Source organism: Nycticebus coucang, chromosome 5, assembly GCF_027406575.1.
Source record: "Nycticebus coucang isolate mNycCou1 chromosome 5, mNycCou1.pri, whole genome shotgun sequence".
Lineage (NCBI taxonomy): Eukaryota > Metazoa > Chordata > Mammalia > Primates > Lorisidae > Nycticebus > Nycticebus coucang.
The window spans coordinates 23,651,792-23,678,878 of record NC_069784.1 but is presented as its reverse complement, the minus strand read 5'-3'; the positions used below and the strand labels follow the sequence as shown (position 1 = coordinate 23,678,878).

The following is a 27,087-nucleotide window of genomic DNA, read 5'->3' as shown; positions in this document are numbered from 1 at the left end:
AACTATTGTTAAAGTTGTGGAGCTTTAGTATAGTTAACATGAAGTGATAAGTTAATTAAAATCACCCATTAAAGCCTCTATGTGAAGTACTCTAATAGCTTTTTTATTCTTTGCCACTCTATATTTTTATTTTTTTTAAACCACTAAGTCAATAGGGACCCAAATGCTGCTCTCTGAGGCAGAGTTTTTTTGTTTTTTTTTGGCCATAAAGCTCATGATGAAATGAAAATATTACTCTTCTTTTTTTTTTTTTTAGAGACAGAGTTTCACTCAGTCTCCTTGGGGTCGAGTGCCCTGCTCTCATAGCTCACAACAACCTCCAACTCTTGGGCTTAAGCGATTCTCTTGCCTCAACCTCCCAAGTAGCTGGGACTACTGGTGCCTGCCATAACGCCTGGCTATTTTTTAGAGACAAGATCTTGCTCTGGCTCAGGCTAGTCTTGAACTCCTGAGCTCAAGCAGTCTGCCGCCTCCGCCTCCCAGAGTGCTGGGATTACAGGCGTGAGCCACTGCACCCAGCCCGAAAATATTATTATAACAGTTTTTAGGCTAAGTTTATACATTTTATTTTCTTTATTTTTCTTTTGAGATAGGATCTTGCTCTGTTGCCCAGGCTAGAATACAGTGGCATCATCATAGCTTACTACCATCTCAAAGTCCTGTGTTTAAGTGATCCTCCTGCCTCAGCCTCCCAAGTTAATTGAGACTACAGTCACATGCCACCATGCCTGGTTAATTTTTTTATTTTTTTATAGAGACGGGGTCTTGCTCTTGCTCAGGCTGGTCTCGAAGCCCTGGCATGAGCTACCACGCCCAGACTGTTTTTTGTTTTTTTTTTTTCAAAGAAGAAGTAAAAGCAAGGTAAGTATATTTTAAAGTATTCACCTTTAAATTATGCCTATCCTTTTCTATATTAAAATATCTGTTTTCTTATGAAATTGTGATGCTAGGGCTGGGCACAGTGGCTCACGTTTGTAATCACAGCCCTTTGGGAGGTGGAGGCCGGAGGATAGCTTAAGGACAGGAGTTCAAGATCAGCCTGGGTAACAGTGTGGTGGCACATGCCTGTAGTTTAGCTACTTTGGAGGCTGAGGCAGGAGTATCACTGGAACCCAGAAGTTGAGGCTATGAGTTATGATTTAACCTACTGCACTCCTGCCTGGACAGTAGAGCAAGACCCTGTCTCTGGAAAAAAAGAAATACTAGATAGCAGATGAGTTTTTTTAGTTTGTTCTTCATAATATATGGTGAAATAAAAAGCTGTCATCATGACTCGGCGCCTGTGGCTCAAGCAGCAAAGGTGCCAGCCATATACACCTGAGCTGGCGGGTTTGAATCCAGGCCGGACCTGCCAAACAACAATGACGGCTGCAACCAAAAAATAGCCAGGCGTTGTGGCGGGTGCCTGTAGTCCCAGCTACTTGGGAGGCGGAGACAGGAGACTCACTTGAGCCTAGGAGTTGGAGGTTGCTGTGAGCTGTGATGCCGTAGCACTCTACCCAGGGCTACAGCTTGAGGCTCTGTCTCAAAAAAAAAAAAAAAAAGCTGTCATCACCATATTTTGCTTTTCAAATTAATTTTTAACAATTTTTATAAAATACAAAAGTCTGTTTTCCACGGCACAAAATCCTTACTGGCCTTCTTGTTGCACATTCAGTTAGATGTCCTTTAACTTCAGGGATATGTTCCCGGATGTATCTGAGAAATGTTTCATAAGGTGATTTCATCGTTGTGCAGACATCACAGAAGGATGATAGCCTTCTACACACCCAGGCTGTATGGTATAGCTATTGCTTAGTCTATAAACCTGTACAACACCTTACTGAACTGAATACTATGGGCAATTGTAACACAATGGTAAGCATTTCTGTACTTAAACATACAAAAGATACAGTAAAAGTATGGTATTATAATTTTATGGGATCACTGTCTATATGTGATCTCTTGTTTACCAGAATGTTACTGTGTGGCACATGATTGCATTTTACTTTTGTGTTTGCTTGTAAAATTCAAAATGTCAATCAGAGATGACATTGGCAGTTTTTACAATCTGTCATGGTATTATGATAATCTTTCTTCATTGGACACATGTAGGTTAATTCGTGTTTTGTAGATAGAACCTGTGGACTGTGACCCCATTAGTTTGCTCTGGAAAGGTCATTTCATTTCTTATTATGTATTGTTGCATTTCCAGCTGTTTATTACTATATCTGTAAAATAATAAAGCACCCTGCCTGTGCTGTTTGCAGTTTGTCCTTTTAAGTGGCCAAAGACAATGTGGGTTTAGTGCTTGCTGATTGTTCTTTGTATTCATCCAACCGCTAAACGGTCATTACTCTGAAAAGTGTTCCAGAGAAAGCTAGTGCAAATGGCTATTACAGAGGTTTTCATTGTTGGTTTTGCAATTCAGTGTCTTGAAAGTTCATTGTTAGGACTCTACTTAAGGAACTGCTAGTTTCCATGTTCTTGAAAGGGACTTTGATGAGTGGCAGGAATAGAACTGGCTTTATTATAGAGCATAATTTTTTTTAAGGGAAGAGGAGGATTTTGTCTTTGAGTTAGTTCTTAAATAATTACTTGCAGTCTTCTTTGGTCTATGGATCTTTTTCTGGGTTAGAAAAGAATCCATTATTCTCATAAATTATGTCAGTGAGTTATTTGAACAGTGTCAGCAGATAATGGATTAAATTGTAGCTTTAATGAGCAATTATATACTATGATATTTGAATGAAATACATGAGAAATAATGGAGAAAGAATGTATTATCTCCAGGTATACCAGAAATCAAGATAGTTAGAAGACTGAGCCATAATTTGATAGTGAGAAGATGAGGCTTTTTTTTTTTAATTAATTTATTTTTATTGTAAAATCATAGCTGTGTTTTTTTTCTTTTCTTTTTTTTTTTTTAATACCGTCACCGTCTGTAGAGTGCTATAGTTGTCATAGCTCATGGCAACCTCAAACTATTGGGCTCAAGTGATCCTCTTGCCTCAGCCTCCCAAGTAGCTGAGACTGCAGGTGTATGCCCACTATACTTGGCTGTTTTAGAGACAGATCTCACTCTCACTTAGGTGATCTACCCACCTTGGCCTCCCACAGTGCTAGGATTACAGGAGTGAGCCACCCTGACTGGCCTGAGAAGATAGCTCTTGAAGTAAGTTGAAAATGAATTTTGGGGAATAAGCCATAAAAATGTAACACATTTGAATACAGTAATATCCCCATGTTCATGGTTTAAGTTCCCAGTGGTCAACTTCATTCTGAAAATATTAAATGGAAAATTCTAGAATTCAACAATTCCTAATTTTAAATTATGTGCCATCCTATGCTGATGGACCAGACACATGAATCAACCTTGTCCAGCATATCCTTGCTGTATGCACTGGTTACTTAGTAGCTGTTTCAGTTATCAGATTGATTGTTGCTATATTGTAGTACTTGTATTCAGGTATTACCCTTATTTATATTTACTTACTAATACTACACTAATTATAGCCTAATTATTATTCTTAATCCATTACTGTGCCTAATTTATAAATTAAACTTTATCATAGTTATGTATGTAGAGGAGAAAAACACAGGATAATCTATACAGAGGTCAGTATTATCTCCAGTTTCATACATCCACTGAGGGTCTTGGAACATATCCCCACCACACTGGATTCCTTTGGAATGCATGTAATAGACAAAGACAAGATTAAAGGCATCTTGGATGCTGTTTTGAAAATATGAAGAAGCATCTGTTCTGTTGCCACATGAGCAGGGTTATAAAAGTTGTCAAGCATGATAGCACATTTTTTTTTTTTTGTAGAGACAGAGTCTCACTTTATGGCCCTTGGTAGAGTGCTGTGGCATCACACAGCTCACAGCAACCTCCAACTCTTGGGCTGAAGTGATTCTCTTGCCTCAGCCTCCCGAGTAGCTGGGACTACAGGCGCCCACCACAACGCGCAGCTATTTTTTGGTTGCAGTTCAGCCGGGGCCGGGTTTGAACCTGCCACCCTCGGTATATGGGGCCGGTGCCCTATCGACTGAGCCACAGGCGCTGCTCCATGATAGTACATTTATATTTAACATAGCACAGGATTAGTAAAACGAGTCAATAAATGATCTAAAAATTTAACAGTGTTATCAATATTGTGGATAGATTGTTAAGAAACACCAAAGATAATGTTTGGCATCTCTTATGTGTCAAGTATAATGACAGGTATTGGGGAGATTGTTATCTGTTCTACATAGATAAAATTCTTGCTCACAAAATTTATTTTGTTTTATTTATTTGTTTTGCTTTTTTGAGACAGAGTCTCACTGTGTCACCCTCGGTAGAGTGCCCTGGTCTCACAGCTCACAGGCAACCTCAAACTCTTGGGCTTAAGTGATTCCCTTGCCTCAGCCTCCCAAGTAGCTGGGACTATAGGCGCTCACCACAACGCCCGGCTATTTTTTTTGTTGCAGTTGTCATTGTTGTTTTAGCTGGCCCGGGCTGGGTTTGAACCTGCCAGCCTCACTGTATGTGGCTGGCGCTTTACTCGCTACGAGTGCCGCCAGCTCACAAAATTTATAAGCCAGGGGAAGGCACAGTTGATATATTCTTGTTTCTGAGAGAAATAATTTTTTTTTTAGAATTAGAGTCTCACTTTGTAGCCCTCGGTAGAGTGCCGTGGCATCACCGCAACCTCCAACTCCTGGGCTCAGGCGATTCTCTTGCCTCAGCCTCCCAAGTAGCTGGGACTACAGGTGCCTGCCACAGTGCCCGGCTATTTTTGTTGCAGTTTGTCAGGGGCTGGGTTTGAACCTGCCACCCTTGGTATATGGGACCAGTGCCCTACTCACTGAGCCACAGGTGCCATCTGAGAAATAATTTTTTTTTTTTTTGTGGTTTTTGGCCAGGGCTGGGTTTGAACCCGCCACCTCTGGCATATGGGACCAGCGCCCTACTCCTTGAGTCACAGGCACCGCCCGAGAACTAATTTTTTTAAAGGGTAAATTAGGGATAGTTTAATTTTTTTTTTTCCTTTTTCCTTTCCTTTTCTTTCTTTCTTTTTTTTTTTTGAGACAGAGCCTCAAGCTGTTACCCTGGGTAGAGTGCTATGGCATTACAGCTCACAGCAACCTCCAACTCCTGGGCTCAAGCGATTCTCCTGCCTCTGCCTTCTAAGTAGCTGGGACTACAGGTGCCTGCCACAACGCCTGGCTATTGTTTGGTTGCAGCCGTCATTGTTTGGCGGGCCCGGGTTGGATTCGAACCCACCAGCTCAGGTGTATGTGGCTGGCGCCGTAGCCACTTGAGCCACAGGTGCCAAGCCTTTTTTTTTTTTTTTTTTTAAAGGAGATGGGGTCTCACTTTGTTGCACAGGCTGGAGTGCAGTGGCATGATCATAGCTCACTGCAATCTGGAACTCCTGGACTTAAGTGATTCTCTAACCTTGGTCTCCCAAAGTGTTGGGATTACAAATGTGAGCCTCTGTGCTCAGATGGGTTAGTTTAATTTTTCTTAAATCTTGAGGCTTTTTAGGTAAATTAAGAAAGAAGTACTGAGTGAAGTAAAAGTTTTAGGTCTTAGTATTTGCTTTAACATTTTTTGAGATAATGCATTTCATTACATGTATATTTTATCTATAATGCATATCTAACTATAAAATTCAGTGAATTTTGAAAAACATACACCTGTGTGAATCTCTCCTACCAAGGTACCTTTAGTGAGTCTCTATTGTTCTGACGTCTTTTATCATAGATTAAAAGATAGGATAAAATATCATATCTTTTACAATTGTCACAATTGTCCATTCTTCTATTTGACTATTATAAATACAGTTGCTGTGAACATTTGCCTATGAGTCTTTTTGTAGACATGCATTTTCATTTCTTTTGGGTTAATAACTAGGGGCGGAAGTACAGGGTCATAGGGAAGATGTAGGTTTAACTTTAGAAGATACTGCTAAACAATTTTCCTAAGAAGTTATACTGTTGTACATTCCAACCAGTAATATGAGAGATCTAGTTCAGTGACAAATCAGAATAGAGTTTCAGAAAGATTATTTTGATACGGGGCGGGAGGGTCATAAGACTTGACAGAAAACCCCTAATAAAGTGATACAGTTGAAAATTGATGCATTCCTGATTCAGAAACGGGTAAGGAAAGAGAGTAGCTTATGGATTCCAGAGCTATAGGAACATGGAAATCCTTGGACTTAGTATGTGGGATGAGAATAAAGGAGGGGTCAGGTGGTGCCCAGGTATCTATCATAGGTTGCTGAGTATTGATGTGATGGTCATTAATAGAGTGAGCACAGTGGAGGTATAGATTTAGAAGGAAGGAGAGGTGATGAATTGTGTTTTGTTCATAAGTAGCAATTGGGATAAAAGAAAGTAGATGAGATATCTTTGGAAGTACGTGTAAAGGACAGAGTCCAGGGTGAAATTGGAACTGTGGGGACCCTGACACTTAAGAAATGAGCTGAGGGGTGTGGCGCCTGTGGCTCAAAAGAGTAGGCGCTGGCCCCAGCCAAAAACTGCAAAAAAAAAAAAAGAAATGAGCTGATTGGGCAGCTCCTGTGGCTCAGTGGGTAGGCCCTATACACCGAGGTGGCGGGTTCCAGCCCAGCCCCGGCTAAACTGCAACAACAGAAATAGCTGGGCTTTGTGGTAGGCGCCTGTAGTTGCAGCTGCTCGGGAGACTGAGGCAAGGGAATCGCCTAAGCCTGGGAGTTGGAGGTTGCTGTGAGCTGAGATGCCATGGAAATGAGCTGATGATGACGACTCTGCAAAGGAATGGAAGGACTACCCATTTTAAGGAAACCCAGGAAAGTGATTTAACAGAAGCTGAAAGAATAGAACTTTGGAGAGAGGAGCTAGAATGTTGTTAATGTGAGTAAAAATAAATAAGACTGTTGGAGGTTTCTTTTATATCCGTTAAAACTTATGTTGCTTGACCCAGAAGTTGTACTTTATGGAAAAATTTTAGAAAAACATAACAAATGTGGAAAGATGTGTTAGAGGTATTCATGGTATCTAGTATTTGAGAGTAAAAGTACTGGAGGCAACCCAAGTATCTGTCAATACAGGAATGGTTAAATAAAATATGGGACATTTATATGATATCGTACAGTATATAATAGCTAATGGAATGATACACACACACACACACACACACACACTGTATTACCTAACTATGCTGTTATAGCAAATTAGCACAAATTTAGTAGCTTAAAACAGTGCAAATTTAGTCTTTTTCAGTTCTGAAGGTCAGAGTCCAAAGTGTTTCACTGGGTTACAGTTAAGGTGTCAGCAGGACTGGTTTCTTCTGAGGGCTCTGGTGGAGAAACCTTGCCTTTTCCAGCTCCTACAGCTGCATTCCTTGTATTCCTTGGCCCCTGGCATTGCATTTCTTGGCCCCTTCAAAGCCAGTAATGTAGCATCTTCAACTCTTTCTGTTTATTCTTTCACATCATTTTCTCTGTCATAAGGCAGATGATATCAGGCCCAACCCAGATAATTCATGGTAACCTCATCTCAAGATTCTTAGCTTAATCATACCTGCGGAATCCCTTTTGCCATATGAGGGAACATATTCACAAGTTCCAGGTATTATTAGGATATGGAGCTTTTTAGGGGCCATTAGTCTGTGTACCACAAGTACAAGGACAGAGGATCAAAGTACATTAAGTTAAAAAATTGTCAAATTTGTGTAAGATCTAAGTTTAAAAAAAATTTAATAATCCATACATAGCTACATGTCAGCCTGCATGTTATTACAAAAGAAATCCTGATGGGTATATATGTGTGTGAATGTATACCATATATGGCTGTCTTTGGGAGTGAGATTACAGAGTACTTGAACTTCCATTTTTTTCTGTGATAATTTGGATTTACAAAAGAAAATTCTCTAAATTTTTAATTTTTTTTTTTTTTTTTAGACAGAGTTTCAGTATGTCACCCTGGGTAGATTGCTGTGGAGTCACAGCTCATAGCAACCTCAAACTCTTTGGGCTTAAGGATTCTCTTGCCTCAGCCTCCCAAGTAGCTGGGACTACAGGCGCCCACCACAACACCCGGCTATTTTTTTTTTTTTTTGAAACTGTTGATACCATCTTATTTTAGGTTTTCTTTTTCTTTCTTTTTTTTTTTTTGTTGGGGATTCATTGAGGGTACAATAAGCCAGGTTACACTGATTGCAATTGTTAGGTAAAGTCCCTCACCCGGCTATTTTTTTTTTGTTGTAGTTGTCATTGTTTGGCAGGCCCTGGCTGGATTTGAACCCGTCAGCTCTGGTGTATATGACTTAACACCCTAGCCTCTGAGCTACAGGTGCCGAGCCTTTTTTTTTTAACCTAGAGATGGAGTCTGGCTTTTTCCCAGGCTGGTCTTGAACTCCTGGGCTCAAATAGTCGTCCTGCCTCATCTTCCCAGAGTGCTAGGATGAGCCGCTGTGCCCGGCCAAGATTAGTAAGAGTTTTTTTTTTTTTTTTTTTTTGTAGAGACAGACTCTCACTGTACCGCCCTGGGGTAGAGTGCCGTGGCGTCACACGGCTCACAGCAGCCTCCAGCTCTTGGGCTTACGCGATTCTCCTGTCTCAGCCTCCCGAGCAGCTGGGACTACAGGGGCCCGCCACAACGCCCGGCTATTTTTTGGTTGCAGTTTGGCCGGGGCTGGGCTTGAACCCACCACCCTCTGCATATGGGGCCAGCGCCCTACTCCCTGAGCCACAGGCGCCGCCCGATTAGTAAGAGTTTTAAATATGGTAGAACAGTATGTTTAAAAGTTGAGAGCAGGCCACATAAATTTTTATTTACTTCTGATGTAGGTATGTAGTTGTGATGTGGTAGCCATTGAGTGCTTTTCTATTAATACTGTTTCCTTCTTTTCATTTTCTCTAGAAACTGTTGCTGTAGTTTACAAAGCGGGGAGGTTTCCTTTTATATAAAATGCTATTTTTTGTTTCTCCTTAAAGAGTTTAGCTCTGTTGTTCGGGCTAGGGTGCCATGGCCTCAGCCTATCTTACAGTATGCTCAAACTTTGGGTTCGAGAGATCCTCCTGAGTCAGCCTCCTAAGTAGCTGGGACTATAAGTGTCCACCACAACGCCTGTCTAATTTTTTTATTTTTAGTAGAGATGGGGTCTTGATCTTGCTTAGGCTGGTCTTGAACTCCTGAACTCAAGGGATCCTCCTACTTTGGCCTCCCAGGTGGGTGGTGTGAGCCATCACACCCATTCTGTTTGTTTCTGACACAGTCTTATTCATTTGCCCAGGCTAGGGTGCAGTGGTGTCATCTAGTTCACTGAACCTACTGTTTTTTTTTAAGAGATAGAGTCTTACTTTGTCGCCCTTAGTATAGTGCTGTGGCATCACAGCTCAGAGCAACCTCTAGCTCTTGGGCTTAGGCGATTCTCTTGCCTCAGCCTCCCAAGTAACTGGGACTACAGCGCCCGCCACAACACCCGGCTTTATTTTTTGTTGCAGTTTGGCCGGGGTTGGGTTCAAACCTGCCACCCTAGGTATTGTGGCAGGTGCCTGCAGTCACAGCTACTTGGGGCCGGCGCCCTCTTCACTGAGCCACAGGTGCTGCCCCACTGAAGCTAATGTTATCACATTGATCTAGGAGCAAAAAAATTAAATGCAGTCTATCAGAGGGTATGTTCAAGGAAGTTAGGAATTGTCATGTGCTATGTTGACAATTTCACTTTCAAATATATTTGCCTTCTTAATACTTTGGTTAATTGAATTTCTTAAATAGATAATGAGATTAGTTTTAGGCAGGCCCTGTCTGTCATGACATATTCTGATGTGCTATATTTTTATGTTCTATGGTTGGTTTTAGCTTACCTTCTTATCATTGATTTACAGTTGTCAGGACATTTGTTTCAGGGTTGAATTGTTTAATATCTTGGCTCCATTATTTTTTAGCTTAAGGATCCTGGCACGTTATTTAATCTCCATAAACTTTAGTAAAGTCTAAGGGTTACTGTGAGGATTAAATAAGGTAACGTTTGTAAAGTGCTGGGCACACACTGAAGCCTGTAGTAATGGTGTGGTAGCAGCAGTAGTGGTGTGATATTGTGTGTGAGGTTTTCTTTTCTGAAGTTTAGCTCTAGAGGTAGGAAGGATCAGAAAGAGAAATGTGCTTGTGGAAAATATTAATTTGGTAAAACATGTCCCATAGACATCTAAGGAAAGAGAATTGTCAGCGATGTTACCATTATTTCCTGTTTTTTTCCTTTCGCTGCAATTCCTACTTTTCTGTTTTGATTCCTGTTGAATCCAGTGCTCTCTGTATCTTCACTTCTTGTCTCTTTGACAGATACTAATTTAAATAAGTGAAAGACATGGTTTGAAATGCTTTGTGGATATTTATAGGCTTTTTTTTTTTGTTACATAGTCTCACTTTGTTGCCTTAGGTAGAGTGCCTTAGCATCATAGCTCACAGCCACCTCAAACTCTTGGGCTCAAGTGATTCTCTTGCCTTAGTCTCCCAAGTAGCTGGGTCTGCAGGCACCTGCCACAATACCCAGATAGCAGATAGTTTTTCTTTCTTTCTTTTTTTTTGAGACAGAGTCTTACTTTGTCACCCTCAGTAGAGTGCCGTAGCGTCATCCCTCACAGCAACCTCAGGTTCTCACTCTCACTCAGGCTGGTCTTGAACTCCTGAGCTCAAGCAGTCCACCCGCCTTGGCCTCCTGGAGTGCTAGAATTATAGGCGTGAGCCACCATGCCCGGCCCAGGCTATGTTTTAAAAAAAAAAAAAAGAAGCTACATTCCATATTGTTAATACCTGCAACATATAAGACATTGTCATTTATATAATTATGGTGTTTTATTTCTATTTCTAGAATTAGAGCAATAATTCTTGTAACATGTTTAAAATATTGAAGATATTACATTTGTGTCAGTTTTAAATCCTATTGTAACAAGATACTACCTTTGTATCAATCTTAAATCTCACTGGAGGCCCAGTGGGGTGCACACCTGATGCTTGAGCTCAGGAGTTCAGGGCCAGCCTGAACAAGAGTGAGACCCCGTCTCTACTAAAAACAGAAAAACTGGCCAGGTATTGTGGCTGGTGCCCGTAGTCCCAACTACTGAGTAATCTGAGGCAAGAGGATCACTTCAGCCCAAGAGTTTGAGGTTGCTGTGATCAGTAATGCCAGGGCATGCTGGGGCAACACCATGAGACTGTCTCAATAAATAAGTAAATAAAATCTTGCTGGAATAGTAATTTTGAAAAAATCTACTTATTTATTCAGTTGTATATCAAGTTTTATTTTTGGGGCTAGTCAAGTGAAATACCAAGTTTTTGTAGGCTGAATTTTCAATACCTTGAAGAGATATAATGCAGAGTACAGGTATAAATTAACAATTTTGTATACTCACATTGACATAGGGCATTTTGAAATTTGAGCAAACATTTTAGAATATACTTCTTTTTTTTTTTTTTTTTTTGTAGAGACAGAGTTTCACTTTATGGCCCTTGGTAGAGTGCTGTGGCGTCACACAGCTCACAGCAACCTCTAACTCCTGGGCTTAAGCGATTCTCCTGCCTCAGCCTCCCGAGTAGCTGGGACTACAGGCGCCCGCCACAACACCCGGCTATTTTTTGGTTGCAGTTTGGCCGGGGCCGGGTTTGAACCCGCCACCCTCGGCATATGGGGCCGGCGCCCTGCTCACTGAGCCACAGGCGCCGCCCTAGAATATACTTCTAAATTTGATATATTGCTGTGTTTTTTTTGGAAGCAAATAAGATCCTGTTTGGATCTGTTTGATATTACAAATCTCGAAAAATATTGTGCTATAGATTTGTAATCTTATTTAAGCAGTCAAGTTACAGTTTAAATAATGAATCCTGAAATACAATTTTCTGTCATTCATTCACTTGCCACTTTAAGTTTATTGTTCTTTTAAAACTTATTGGGTACAGGTGAAACCTCCTAAATGCAGAATACAAATGTCTACATATAATAACTAAGAAAATGCCATGAAGGTTACGTTGAACAGTTTGATGAGAATATTTCAGATTGTATATGAAACCAGCACATTGTACCCCTTGATTGCACTAACGTACACAGCTATGATTTAACAATAAAAAAAATAACAAAACTTATTGTAAAACTTCAGATGCTAAGAGTATAAGTAATTTAAAAAGTATGGTGCAGGTGGTAGAGCTTACAGATTTGTAGAATTATCCATCCTATTCATTCTTTCAGCCAACTTTGTCGAGTGTCTAGTGCAATGGTTCTCAACCTTCCTAATGTCAGGCATTAAATTACGTGGCCGGCTTTCAACTTTTTCCTCATGTTGTGAGGAACTGTAGTGAAGGGACCCGACAGTAGGAAGATTGAGAACCACTAGCTCAGTGTGTATCAGAATCTGTGTTGTTATGTACTTGGGGGGCAATCAAGTACCTCCTCTTTGTTCAGAACTGAAAAAACAAGATACATCAGAGGCAGCTCTGCTCCCTCTGTTTTCAGTAGTGCTGCTAAACTGCAACGCTGACCTCAGTAGTGATCTCTTAATGTTTTGCTTCACATTGTGTTGCTCTTGCGCTTTTATTTCCTTATTGTATATTTTTTTGGATTAGAACATATTTATCTTGTCATGACAAAAGTGTCTTATCTTGTGTCTTATCTAAGTATCTTGTCATCACTCTACAAAAGTGATTTCCCCTCATTTATGCAAATAATACATATTTGTTAAAGAAAATTTGGAAGAATCAGTTACCATGAAGTTAATGTCTTATATTCTCTTGAATTTTGTTGTGATAATTGCTTCAGGCAGCTTCTGTTACTGTTTTCCTTTATAGTTCCTCTGCTGGCTTTCCCTTCTAGTAAAATCGGTTTGGTGCTTGCATACCAGTGTTCATAGCAGCATTATGCACAAGAGGCAAAAGGTGGAAACAGCCCATGTGTCCACCAGAAGATGACTGGGTAAACACAGTGTGTCTTCTATGAATTTACTCATTCAAAAAAGGAATGAAGTTCCCATATGTGCTACAATTGAATAAACCTTGAAAACATTATGCTGAGTAAGATAGGCCAGACAGAAAAGGCTTACTTTACAGGTAATCATGAGTATGATTCTACTTACATGAAATATCTGCAATGGGAAAATTCATAGAATCAGAAAGTAGATTAGAGGTTATACGAGGTTGAAGGGAAGGGGAAATGGATATAGAGTTTCTATTTGGGATGTTGAGAAGTTTTGTAAATAGTGGTGATCGTGGCACATCACTGTGGATATAATTAATGCTACTGAACTGTACATTGTTTTTTTTTTTTTTGTTTGTTTTGTTTTTTTGAGATAGAGGCTCAAGCTGTCACCCTGGATAGAGTGCCAGAGTGTCATAGCTCACAGCAACCTCCAACTTGGGCTTAAGTGATCCTCTGTTTTCTTTTTTTTTGTTTGTTTGTTTTTGAGACAGTATCAAGATGTCATCATGGGTAGAGTGCTGTGCCATCACAGCTCACAGCAATCTCCAACTCTTGGGCTTAAGCCAGTCTCTTGCCTCAGCCTTCCAAGTAGCTGGGACTACAGGCGCCCACCACAATGCTTGGCTATTTTTTTGTTGCAGTTGTCATTGTTTTAGTTGGCCTGGGCTGGGTTCGAACTGGCCAGCTTTGGTGTATGTGGCTGGTACCCTACTCACTGAGCTACGGGTGCTGCGCATAATGAATGATTTTTTTTTTTTTTTTTGTAGAGACAGAGTCTCACCTTATCGCCCTCGGTAGAGTGCCGTGGCGTCACACAGCTCACAGCAACCTCCAAATCCTTGGGCTTAGGCGATTCTCTTGCCTCAGCCTCCCGAGTAGCTGGGACTACAGGCGCCTGCCACAACGCCCGGCTATTTTTTTTGTTGCAGTTTGGCTGGGGCTGGGTTTGAACCCGCCACCCTCGGCATATGGGGCCGGTGCCCTACCCGCTGAGCCACAGGCACCGCCCATAATGAATGATTTTTTTAATGTGGAGCTGTGATCTACTGGCTAGGATTTTATTGAGAATTTTTGCATCTATATTCATTAGTGAAATTGGTCTGAAATTCTCCTTTTTAGTTGAGTCTTTTCCTGGTTTTGGTATTGGTGATGTTTGCTTCATAGAATGTGTTAGGGAAGATTCCTTCCTTTTCAGTTTTTTAGAATAATTTCTGCAGTATGGGTATAAGCTCTTCTTTGAAGGTTTGATAGAATTCTGGTGTGAAGCCATCTGGATCAGGGCATTTTTTTGTTGGGACATTTTTGTTGTTTCTTCTATCTCAGTTCTTGAAATTGGTCTGTTCAAGAGATCTGTTTCTTCTTGGTTAAGTCTAGGGAGAGGGTGTGGTTCCAGTTATTGATCCATTTCCTCCACATTGTCAAATTTCTGGGCATAGAGTTTCTTGTAGTCCTCAGAGAGATCTCTTGTATCTCTGGGGCATCTGTTGTTATTTCTCCTTGATTGTTTCTGATTGAGGTTAATAGAGATTTTACTTTCCTGTTTCTAGTTAATTTGGCCAAAGGTTTATCGATTTTATTTATTTTTTTGAAAACCCAACTTTTGTTTCATTAATTTTCTGAATGATTCTTTTGTTTTCAATTTCATTTATCTCAGATTTAATTTTGGTTATTTCTTCTGCTGGATTTAGGGTTAAATTGTTCTTTTTCCAATTCCATAAGATGGTTCATAAGTTTGTTGATGTGCTTTCTTTCTCTTTTATGAATATTGGCATCTAATGTGATAAATTTCCCTCTTAAGACGTTTTTTGCTACCTACCTACCTTTGCTACCCCATAGGTTTTGGTAACTTGTCTCTTCATTGTTGTTATGTTTGAGAAATTTAACAGTTTCCTCTGTTATCTCTTCTGGAAGCCAACTATCATTCAGCACAAGGTTGTTTAATTTCCAAGTCTTTGTGTGGGGATGAATGTTTTTTGTTGGAGTTGAGTTCTACTTTTATTGCCTTGTGGTCTGAAAAGTTATAAGGTATAATTTCTATTCTTTTAATTTTGCTGAGGTTTGATTTGTGTCCTAGAATGTGGTTGATTTTGGAATACGTACCATGGGCTGTTGAGAAAAATGTATATTCCATGCCGGATGTGGTGGCTCACACCTGTAATCCTAGCACTCTGGGAGGCCGAGGTGGGTGGATTGCACTGAGTTCACAGGTTTGAGAACAGCCTGAGGCAGAGTTAGACCCTGTCTCTAAAAATAGCTGGGTGTTGTGGCAGGTGCCTGTGGTCCGAGCTACTCAGGAGGCTGAGGCAAGAGAATTGCTTGAGCTCAAGAGTTTGAGGCTGCTGTGAGTTGTCATGCCAGGGAGCTCTAGAAAGGACAAAAAAATGAGACTCTGTTGCCAAAAAAAAAAAAAAAAAAAAAAAGTATGTTCCTTAGCTTTGGGATGATGTGTTCTGTGTATGTCCATTAATCCAATTTGTTCTAGGGTCACATTTAAATCCTTTGCATATTTTCTGTTTAGAAGATCTGTGCAGTTCTGTCAGAGGGTTGTTAAAGTCCCTGACTGTTAAGGTGTTATGGGATATCATATTGCTCAGACCCCTCAAGGTCTGTTCCATAAATCTGGGAGCATTTAAGTTGGGTGCATAAATATTTAAAATTGAAATGTCTTCTTGTTTTATTGTCCCTTTGACCAGTATAAAGTGTCCATCTTTGTCTTTCTTAACTTTAGTTGCTTTAAATCTGCTTGTATCTGAAAATAAGATGGCAGCCCTTCCTTTCTTCTGCTTTCCATTTGCTTGAAATACTGTTTTCCATCCCTTAACCCTGAGCCTTGATTTGTCCTTCAAGACTAGGTGTGACTCCTGGAAATGGCATATATATGGCTTGTGCTTTTTTATAAGCCAGCCCGTGCCTCTTCAGTGGTGAATTCAGTCCATTGACATTTATTGAGAGAATTGATGATCGTGATGGAGTTCTATTGATCTTATTTTATAAAAGTCTGTTGTGTAGTTTTATCATTTTTACCATTGTGGAAGCTATGTGGAAGTTTTGACCGTTAGCTTCTGGGTGTTTACTTGCCTGGTGGTCCATTGTAATGGTCAGTGTTGAGAATAAATCTAAGTATTTTCTGTAGAGCTGGTCTTGTTGTGGCGAATTTTCTCAGTGCTCGTGTATCCACAAAAGATTTGATTTCTCCATCAATTTCCAAGCTTAGTTTAGCAGGATACAGAATTCTGGGCTGGAAGTTGTTTTGTTTAAGAAAGTTGAAGTGGATGACTGTGATCTTCTGGCTTGGAAGGTTTCAGTTCAAAAGTCTGCTGTCGGAGGTTGGGTGTGTTGTAAGCCTTCCACGTGGGAGGCTGAAGCTGGTGGATTGTATGAACTCATGGGTTTGAGACCAACCTGAGCCACAGTGAGCCCTCATCTTTAAAAATGCCTGGGACTGTTGCAGGCAACTGAGGTCCCAGCTACTCGGGAGACTGAGGAGAGAGAATTGCTTGAGTCCAAGAGTTGGAGGTTGGTGTGAGCTATAATTCTACGGCACTCTACTGAGAGGACAAATTGAGACTCTGTCTCAAAAAAAAAAAGTCTGCTGTCAACCTAATGGTTCTACCTCTGTAGGTCAGTTGGCGCTTACTCCTGGCTGCTTGCAGAATTTTTTCTTTCATCTTGACTTTGGACAGGTTCATTACAGTGTGTCTTGGAGAGACTCTGTTTGGCTTGAGATGACCTGGTGTTCCATATCCGTCTGAATGGAGTGTGTCAGGGTCTTTAGTAAAACCTGGGACCCTGTTTTTATTTATGTTAGTCTCCAGTAGGGCTTCTGTTCCTTTGAGACAATCTTCTTCCCCTTTAGGAATCCCTGTTCTTCATGTTTGAATGCTTCATGGTTTCTCGAAGTTCTCTAAGTGCCTGTTTTGCTTTCTCTCTCCTCTTTTTTCCTCTTTAACTAGCTGGGTTAACTTGAAAACTTTATCCTGTAGCTCTGAGGTTCTTTCTTCTCTATGGTTTAAGCTATTTTTGATACTTTCTACTGCATCTTTACATTCCCTGATTGCCTCCTTTATTTCCTTGAGCTCTGCCATCTTTTCTATATTCTACATATCTCTCATCTGACTTTTGCTTCTGTCTTTCCATTTTCTCGTCCATTCCTTTTTCTATCTTTTATCATCCGTATTTTATTTTATTTTTTTATTGAAATTTATTCAGATTAATATGAGTGTATAATATTTAGGCTACATTGTTTTCACTTCCAGGACAAAGTTCCATTTGTAGAAGAGCCCCTCACCCATCATCCATATTTTAAATTCCTTTCTGTCAAGTCCATTAATTCTTTTTTTTTTTTGGAGACAGAGTCTCACTTTGTTGCCCTTGGTAGAGTGCCATGGTGTTATAGCTCACACAACCTGAAACTCTTGGGCTCAAGCAATCCCCTTGCCTCTGCCTCCCAAATAGCTGGGACTGCAGGTGCCAGCCCCAATGACTGGCTTTTTTTTTTTTTTTTTTTCCCTAGGACAGAGTCTCATGATTTCTCCGTTGGTAGAGTGCTGTGGCATTACAGTTCATTGCAACCTCAAACTCTTGGTTGTAAGTGATTCTCTTGCCTCAGCCTCCCAAGTAGCTGGGACTACAGGTGCCTGCCACAATGCCCAGCTATTTTTTGTTGTAGTTGTCATTGTTTAGCAGGCCCGGGCTGGGTTTAAACCCACTAGTCCCCCGTATATGTGGCTGGTGCCCTAACCTCTGAGCTATGGGTGCCCAGCCTGCCTGGCTGTTTTTAGAGATGAGGCCTCACGCTGGCTCAAGCTGGTCTTGGACCTTTGAACTCGAGCAATCCACCTGCCTATCCATTAATTCTTGCAGTTTTTTTTGGCCGGGGCTGGGTTTGAACCCGCCACCTCTGGCATATGGGGCCGGCGCCCTACCCCTTTGAGCCACAGGCGCCACCCCTATTAATTCTTTATAGATGGAGTATTCTGCAGTAGCTGCCTCATGGTCCCTTGAAGGGGTTCCTCTGTTTTGGTTTCTCATATTGTTTCTGTTGGTTCCTCCTCATGTGTTCTTTCTTCTTGTTTACCTCCTTGTCTTCCTTTTCCTCCTTTTCCTTTTTACCACCTCCTTTGCTTCAAATTACCTTGTCTCAGAGCTTAGGTCTTGAAGTGTCCTCAGCCTGAGCAAAGCCATTCTCTTCCTTGTGGCCAAATAAACAGAAATCCTTGCTCTTAGTGCCAATATTTTGTAATATGTTGTGGGGACACTAGGGGGTGCTTTTTTTTTTTTTTAGGAGAAAGCCTACAGCCAGCAACATCTGTGGTCCTTATTCTAAACTTAGTTGCCTTCAGCGATCACCTGATTGTTTCCTCAGCATTCAGACCCTGCCAGGTTGGAATCTTTAAGGTCACAAGAATCCTTCAGGGGCAGCTCTCACAATGCCTCCTGACTCCAGTTCCTGTGGTGTGTGGGAGTCTCCTCAGCCCGTCCCAAGAGTGGCGTTCTGATCCCAGCAGGCAGAATTAAGATGGCTGTGCTTTAGGCCCCTGCTAAGCCCTTATCATGACCTTCCTATAATGGCAGCCACCTGGGTGCTCAGACCTTCTCAGTATGGCTGCCTCACCAGCCACCAAACCTATGGCAGATCCACTCCCACTGACATTCAAATCTGGTTGCTATATACTGTTTGAGTCTGCCTGCTCTTCTAAACTTTCTATTCAATGCACAGCTTCCCCCAACAAATGAAAACTCTGGAAAAGCTTCCTCCCATCCCAGAGCTCTGTGGGGGTCCAGGTGATCCCAGCAGGTCACAGTCACTTGCCTAATTCATCAGATTTCCACCACTCCACTCACCACCTCCTGGCTGTGCTCTCTGAGCTATGACTCTGGATAAGGTCCCTGCGCCAGGTATGGCTGTGCTTTTTTTTTCCCCCAGGTGTTCTAGGAGAGCTCAGATGAACGATCCTTCTGGCACATCACTTTGCTGTGCCACCCACCCCCAAGAATTACTTTTTTTTTTTTTTTCCACATTGGGAAAGGTTTATTAAGAAAGGGTTTTTATTTTATTTTATTTTATTTTATTTTTTTATTGTAGGGGGAATGAAGGTGCTATGGTTCCTTTTAAAATAATTTTCTTAAGTAAAGATATGCTTTCATGACAGTAGAAAATAAATCGATTCAGTTACCTACCAAAGAAATAAAATATTGATGTTACCTCCTAAGTTAAACATAGCTGGCAATTCTTAACCACTTTCCAAAAAGACTAAGGAGCAAGGTAAAAAAGTGAGGATTTTCCATCTTCCAAACGATCAGGCAGAAAATACAACCCATCAGCTACAGAATTAGTAATAGCAAACTCCTGTGCTTTTCCATACTAGGTACTGTACTTAATTTACACACCACAATTCCACGTTTAACCAATAAATGAGTTCCTTTTAACCCTTATAAACTATTAGGTCATGCCTGCTATTCTTTTTAATGGCTTTAGGCAAGTAATTGCAGATACAACAATAAAAATGCTAATTTCCTAGATGTGACAACTGCTAAAAAGAATTTTCAGAACTACATTAGATACTAATGATAGATCTACAGAGGCTAATTTTAAAGTGCCTATCAGGGCATAATAAATCCTACAGAAGCCTCAGCCTCTGCAGTATCATCATAGGTTAATAGCTTTACAAATCATAAACATTGAAAAAAACAAAAAACAAAAAACCCCCCACAAATCATAAACATTAATATGGGACACTCCAAGAAAAAACTGTTCAGGTGGCATCCAGTTTCTTATAGGCTTCTTCAATGAGTGTTAACATGTTCTTAATCTGGGAGGAATTAGGAAGAACATCCAAGTCCTTTAGAAGAGCATTCTGGTTTGGAATTAGTGTCAAAATTTCTTTCTGAAGTGTGGGTGCTTTTGAGACTTTTCTGAGAAAGTTCTGGAAGAGAGAGCACACTCCTACTATCCATTTGAAGCACTTGTTTTAGTGTCTTCTCTTCCTCTTCTGCCTCACTTTCCAGAATTTCAATTTTGTTTCTTAGGCTCTGAATATCCTCAGTCATCAATTCCGCAGTCTCTACCATTTTTTCTATTTCTTCCTGCAATAATGCCAGACCTTCTTTATTAGCTTGCTCCCGTGCCCTTCCACATCCAGTAGACTTGACACAGGAGTTAAATCCTTCAGCTTTTCAGGAGGGACTTTCAGGGTTTCACAAAGTTGTAGCAAACTTTTTTTCAATAAGTTGAGATAATAACTGTATTTCTTCTTTTTCTCGACTACTATTGCTCAAAATTGTTGTTATTACTGATTCCATTATTGTTTGCAACTGCTCTCTGCTACTCTTTGAAAGTGGTTGCCAGGTTTTCCTTTTGTTGGGTGCTATCTTTATCTGTTTTATATTAGTATGCTTTGTTTGTCCTTCAGAAGACAGATGGTTTGAATGACTTTTATTTCTTTTTCCTGTGTTTCTAACCTTTTTCTCTGACAACTCTTCATCATCATCAGTTTTCCTTTTTGAATTTCTTTTTAACTGTTGAGACTTTTTCTTGGAAACATGTGGGTTACCAGGCATCTTGATCACTAATTTCTCAGAAACCCTTCGGGAAGCCAAGCTGAAGATAATTCGCGCCCAAACAATCCAAAGCGGAGCAGATCCCCCAAGAATTACTTTAAAAACTAAATCACATCAGACAATATTTGTCTTCCTCAGGCTACCATGTATTGTTCTTTTCTTTAACTTCTGTGTATTTTTTTTTTTTTGAGACAGTCTCACTCTGTTGCTCAGAATAGAGTACAGTGGCATCATCATAGTTCACTGTTGCTTTCAGCTCCTGGGCTGAAGGGATCCTCCTGCTTCTGGCTGTATCTGGCTAATTTTTAAATTTTTTTGTAGAGGTAGTGTCTTGCTATTGCCCAGGCTGGTCTTATACTCCTGGGCTCAAGCGATCTTCTACCTTGGCTTCCCAAAGGGCTTTGATTACAGGGATGAGCTACCATATTGGCCTTAACCATATCTTAATGGATTACTTTTATTTATAGATTATGGACACACAGTATATTATCTCAGAGGGTATTATACCTAATTTATATAATATCTGCATTTTGGTCTTATTTGTGGTACTTTTTAGTTCCCAAAGTGTGAACCTCTCTGAACCTGTTTTATTTGGAAAAACTCCTGATTCATTTACATTAACTCTAGCACCCTCTGCCACACAACGATAAACAATACTAGATTCTCTGGTCTTGATACACAGCAGTACCAGTTGTTCAAGCAAGCCAGGAGCGTTCACTCTTGATTCTCCCTTATTCTTTGCATTTTATCAGAAAGTTATTTTGTTTCCATCTCCACAGGGTTAGATTTCTTTGTCTCTGCTGCCCCCACAGAGGCCTAAATCAAAATTAATTCTCATCTGGATTTGTCTAATAGTCACCTGCCTGGTCTCTTCTGCTCTTGCTTTACTGTAGTCTGTTGTTTATAGGGGATAATTCTCTCTTTATAAAACAGAAAAAGTCATTATTCCCATGTTTAAAACCCTAAATGGCTTCCAGTTACACTCCAAACAACAACAACAAAAGGAACAAATTGCAATTTATTTAAAAAAAATTTTTTTTTTTTTTGTAGAGACAGTCTCACTTTATCACCTTTGGTAGAGTGCCGTGGCGTCACACAGCTTACAGCAACCTCCAACTCCCGGGCCTAGGAATTCTCTTGCCTCAGCCTCCAGAGTAGCTGGGACTACAGGCGCCTGCCACAATACCCGGCTATATTTTTTTTACTGCAGTTTGGCCGGGGCCGAGTTTGAACCCGCCACCCTTGGTATATGGGACTGGCGCCCTATCCACTGAGCCACAGGTGCCGCCCGGAATTTATTTATTTATTTATTCAAGACAAGGTCTCAGTCTGTTGCCCAGGCTGGAATGCAGTGGTGCAATCACTGCTGGGCTCAAGTGATTGTCCTGCCTTACCCTCCTAAGTGGCTGGGACTATAGTATGGGCCACTATATCCAGCCAATTTGTTGTTGTTGTTTTCCTTTTTCTGCACTAAGCAGATCTGAGAGAGCTAATTTTTTTTTTTTTTTTTTTTAATTTGGTAAAGAGGGGTGTCTTACTGTGTTGCCTAGGCTAATCTTGAACTCCTGGCCTCAAGTGATCCTCCTGCCCGGGGCTTTCTAGAGTGCTGGGATTACAGATGTGAGCCTCCACACTTGGTCCCAAATTCCTTTTTTATAAGACCCTTCATGATTGGACCTTTGTCAGTTTTTGCAGTCTGTTCTTTTTATACTTCCCCTTAAACTACTATGCTTTATCTGTGATGGTCTCTCAGTTCTTATAGCTGGTACTCCTGCCTATAGCTACATGTAGTGACTGAGCTCTTAAACGGTGGCTAATTTAAATTGAGATATGGTGTAAGTATAATAATACACTGGATTTTGGACTTAGTATTACTATTACATTGGTAATAATATTCCTTGTCTGTTGAAATTATGCTTTGAGTATATTGAGATAATTAAAATATAATTTCATTGGTTTCACCTCTCTTTACTTTTTTCTTTTTTTTTTTTTTGAGACAGAGTCTCAAGTTGTCACCCTGGGTAGAGTGCCATGGTGTCACAGCTCACAGCAACCTCAAACTTTTGGGCTTAAGCGATTCTCTTGCCTCAGCCTCCCAAGTAGCTGGGACTATAGATGCCTGCCATAATGCCCGGCTGTTTTTTGGTTGTAGTTGTCATTGTTTGGCAGGCCTGGGCTGGGTTGGAACCTGCCATCTCTGGTGTATGTGGCTGGCGCCCTAGCCGCTGAGCTATCGGTGCCCAGTCCTCTCTTTACTTTTTAAAATACAGCTTCTGAGAATTTTAGATAAGTGATAGGGCTCCCTTTATATTTCTGTTAGTGCTTTTCTAACCCATCACATTTTTCAGTTCCTCGGGGGCTTTGTACATGTTCCTTTTTTGTGGCTGGCTCTTTGTGCAGCTGGCTACTTCTGCTCATTTTATAGATCTTAACTTAAATGTTGCCTCTGCAGAAAGGCAGCCCTTAACCGCCCTGTCAAATTAAGTTCTTTAGTTTGCTGTCCTCATGTCATGTGCCCTTCCCTGCATTTGTTTGTTCACTATTTGTCTGATTTCTTCACTAGCTCTATGAGGGAAAAGAACATGTCCTTTTTATGACAATGTATTTATCACCCATAAAGTTTTCTTTCAGAGTAGGTCCTAAATAATTTCTTGTCAAATTAGTATTACTGGAATGTCTTCTCAGTGAGTTGTGAGGATCAAATGTGAAACTATAGACCATAAAGATACATAGCTTTACGAAAAATGTTGTGTACATGTAGAGAAGCTGAAGAAATTGGTCATGCATTCTCCTTGGAAATGAAGATTCAGATGAGTGAATCTTACAGTCCATGGATTTAGTCCACATTTGAAGGTGTTCTTCAGCCTCTGCATCCAATAGTTTGGTATAATATTACATGTTTTGTGGACTTTTAAAGGTTGTCTCTTTTTTTTGAGACAGTCTCACTATGTCACTCTTGGTAGAGTGCTGTTGCGTCACAGCTCACAACAACTTCCAACTCTTGGGCTTAAACAATTCTCCTGCCCCAGCCTCACAAGCAGCTGGGACCGCAGGTGCCCACTACAACTGGCCTGGCCATTTCTTGGTTGTAGTTGTCACTGTTGTTCTTTTGGCAGGCCTGGGCTGGGTTCGAACCTGCCAGCTCCGTTGTATGTGGCTGGCACCCTACCCTCTGAGCTATAGGCGCCGAGCCTGAAGGTTGTCTGTTTTATAAATAAATTTTTAAAAAGCATTACCTTTATTTCCTTCCTCCAGGAGTTATTTTCTGTGACTTTTCTTTGTTGGACTAGTTAGGTGTTCTTTGTAAATAGCATCAGTCCTCAGATGTAACCAGTGCTGAAATACTGTAAATTAACACTTGGTTCACCTCAGTTTTGGCTGTCTTTCTTGCTGTTTCTGAATGTTCTGACGTATCAACTGACATTCTAGTTGTTTTAGTATTTCTGGTCAGTATTCAATTATCACTCACTAAATTATTAAGAATGAAATTCTTTTAAGACGTTACTTTTTTTTGTTTGTTTGAGGCAGGGTCTCAAGTTGTCACCCTTGGTAGAGTGCCGTGGCGTCCTGGCTCACAGCAATCTCAAACTCCTGGGCTCAAGAAATTCTCTTGCCTCAGCCTCCCAAGTAGCTGGGACCACAGGTGCACACCACAACTCCCAGCTATTTTTTTTTGTTGGAGTTGTCATTATTTAGCTGGCTTGGGCTGGGTTTGAACCCGCCACCCTCAGTGTTTGTGGCTAGCATTGTTACCACTGTGCTATGGGTGCTAAGCCCCCAGCCATTGTTTTTTGTTGTTGTTGAAGTTGTCATTGTTAGTTAGGGCCTGGGCTGGGTCTGAACCTGCCAACTTGGTGCATATGGATGGGCACCGAGCCTTAAGAAGTTATTTTTATAGGAAGAATGGTTGCCAATTTAAATTGACTTTCTTCTTTACTTTCATAGCTACACATTTCCAAGATGACTTTGGGAGGTGGAGGCAGGAAGTTTGGTTGATGAAAAAGATTTGTATTAAGGCATTTTATTGAATTTTCACAGTGAAAGAGCTGATGAAGATAGAGAAGTTCCTGGAGGTAAAGGGAAAATGGATTAATGAATAAAATTAGTTTCAGACTCTTCAACAAGAATACTGGAAGTGAGGGCGGTGCCTGTGGCTCAAGGAGTAGGGTGCCGGTCCCATATGCCGGAGGTGGCGGGTTCAAACCCAGCCCTGGCCAAAAACCACAAAAAAAAAAAAAAAAGAAAAGAATACTGGAAGCGAAAAGACAAAAGAAAGTGGTATCTTTAAAAAATATGATGGAGTATTATTTCTAGTTTTTCTTTTTTTTGAGAAAGAGTCTCACTTTGTTTCCCTCAGTAGAGTTCTGTGTTGTCACAGCTCACATCAACTTCAGACTCTCAGGTTCAAAGCAATTCTCTTGCCTTAGCCTCCCGAGTAGCTGGGACTGCAGGTGCCCGCCACAATGCCCAGCTATTTTTAGAGGAAGGATCTCGCTCTGTCTGTGCCTGGTCATTAACCTGTGAGCTCAGGCAATCCACCCACCTTGGCCTCCCAGAGTGCTAGGATTACAGGTGTGAGCCAATGTGATGGCTTTTGGTATATTATTTCTAATCTAGGAGTTTTTAATGCAGCCAGTTTTTCAAGGGTGACAGTAGAAAGCATTTTTAGATTTTCACATACGCTGTATCTCAAGTTTACCTCACATGGAACCTTTTTCAGGAAACTATAAGAGCAGGTACCCTACCAAAATGAATGTATTGAGAAAAGGGAACACGTGGAGTTTAGGCAATGAATGATCCAACTCAAGAGAGAGGTAAAGGGAATACTTGGGATCACAAGTTGTGTTCCAGGTGTAGAGTACAGCCAGTTCAGAATTGAGCAGGTCAGAAAGTTACAGAGGGACTTATCCAAAAATACGAACTGCATCCTCAAATTCCTAGGTCCAAGAGCTCCTCCTGCCTCAGCTTCCTGAGTAGCTAGAACTACAAGTGTATTTCACAAACCTGGCTAATTTTTTCTTTTTCTTTTTCTTTCTTTCTTTCTTTCTTTTTTTTTTTTTTGCTGGCTCACACCTATAATTTTTTTTTTATTAAATCATAGCTGTGTACATTAATACGATCATGGGGCACCATAGACAGGTTTTATAGACTATTTGACACATTTTCATCACACTGGTTAACATAGCCTTCCTGGCATTTTCTTAGTTATTGTGTTAAGACATTTACATTCTACATTTATTAAGTTTCACATATACCCTTGTAAGATGCACCGCAGGTATAATCCCACCAATCACCCTCCCTCTGCCCCCTCCCCCCTCCCTCCCCTCCCTTTCCCTCCTCCCCCTATTCTTAGGTTATCACTGGGTTATAACTTTCATGTGAAAGCCATAAATTAGTTTCATAGTGGGGCTGAGTACATTGGATACTTTTTCTTCCATTCTTGAGATACTTTATTAAGAAGAATATGTTCCAGTTCCATCCATGTAAACATGAAAGAGGTAAAGTCTCCATCTTTCTTTTTTTTTTTTTTTTTTGTAGAGACAGAGTTTCACTTTATTGCCCTAGGTAGAGTGCCATGGCGTCACACAGCTCACAGCAACCTCCAACTCCTGGGCTTAGGCAATTCTCCTGCCTCAGCCTCCCGAGTAGCTGGGACTACAGGCGCCCACCACAATGCCTGGCTATTTTTTTTTGTTGCAGTTTGGCCGGGGCTGGGTTTGAACCCGCCACCCTCGGCATATGGGGCCGGCACCCTACTCACTGAGCCACAGGCACCGCCAGTCTCCATCTTTCTTTAAGGCTGCATAATATTCCATGGTGTACATATACCACAATTTATTAATCCATTCCTGGATCGATGGGTACTTGGGCTTTTTCCATGACTTAGCAATTATGAATTGGGCTGCAATAAACATTCTGGTACAAATATCTTTGTTATGATGTGATTTTTGGTCTTCTGGGTATATGCCTAGTAGAGGAATTATAGGATTGAATAGCAGATCTATTTTTAGATCTCTAAATGTTCTCCAAACATCTTTCTAAAAGGAATGTATTAATTTGCATTCCCACCAGCAGTGTAGAAGTGTTCCCTTTTCTTCCCATCCACGCCAACATCTCTGGTCTTGGGATTTTGTGATATGGGCTAATCTTACTGGAGTTAGATTAGTTTCTCAAAGTAGTTTTGATTTGCATTTCACTGATGATTAAAGATGATGAGCATTTTTTCATATGTCTGAAGGCCGTGCGCCTGTCTTCTTCAGAGAAGTTTCTCTTCAAGTCCCTTGCTCGGCCTGCGATGGGATCACTTGTTCTTTTCTTGCTTATACGTTTGAGTTCTCTGTGGATTCTGGTTATTAAACCTTTGTTGGAGACATAACCTGCAAATATCTTCTCCCATTCTGAGGGCTGTTTGCTTGCTTTACTTACTGTGTTCTTGGCTGTGCAGAAGCTTTTTAGTTTGATCAGGTCCCAGTAGTGTATTTTTGAAGCTGCTTCAATTGCCCAGGGGGTCCTCCTCATAAAATACTTGCCTAGACCAATTTCTTCAAGGGTTTTCCCTGCACTCTCGTCTAGTATTTTTATAGTTTCATGTCTTAAGTTTAAAT

At 40.8% G+C, this 27,087-nt stretch overlaps 1 protein-coding gene and 1 pseudogene across 9 annotated transcripts in view; one reads left to right on the top strand and one right to left on the bottom strand.

Moving 5' to 3' along the window:
- Window positions 1–27,087, top strand: part of EVI5 (ecotropic viral integration site 5) — a 202,913-nt gene that overhangs the window by 6,286 nt on the left and 169,540 nt on the right. The gene's annotated exons all lie outside the window — the stretch shown is intronic.
- LOC128586139 (centromere protein Q-like) lies at window positions 19,678–20,514 on the bottom strand (annotated as a pseudogene).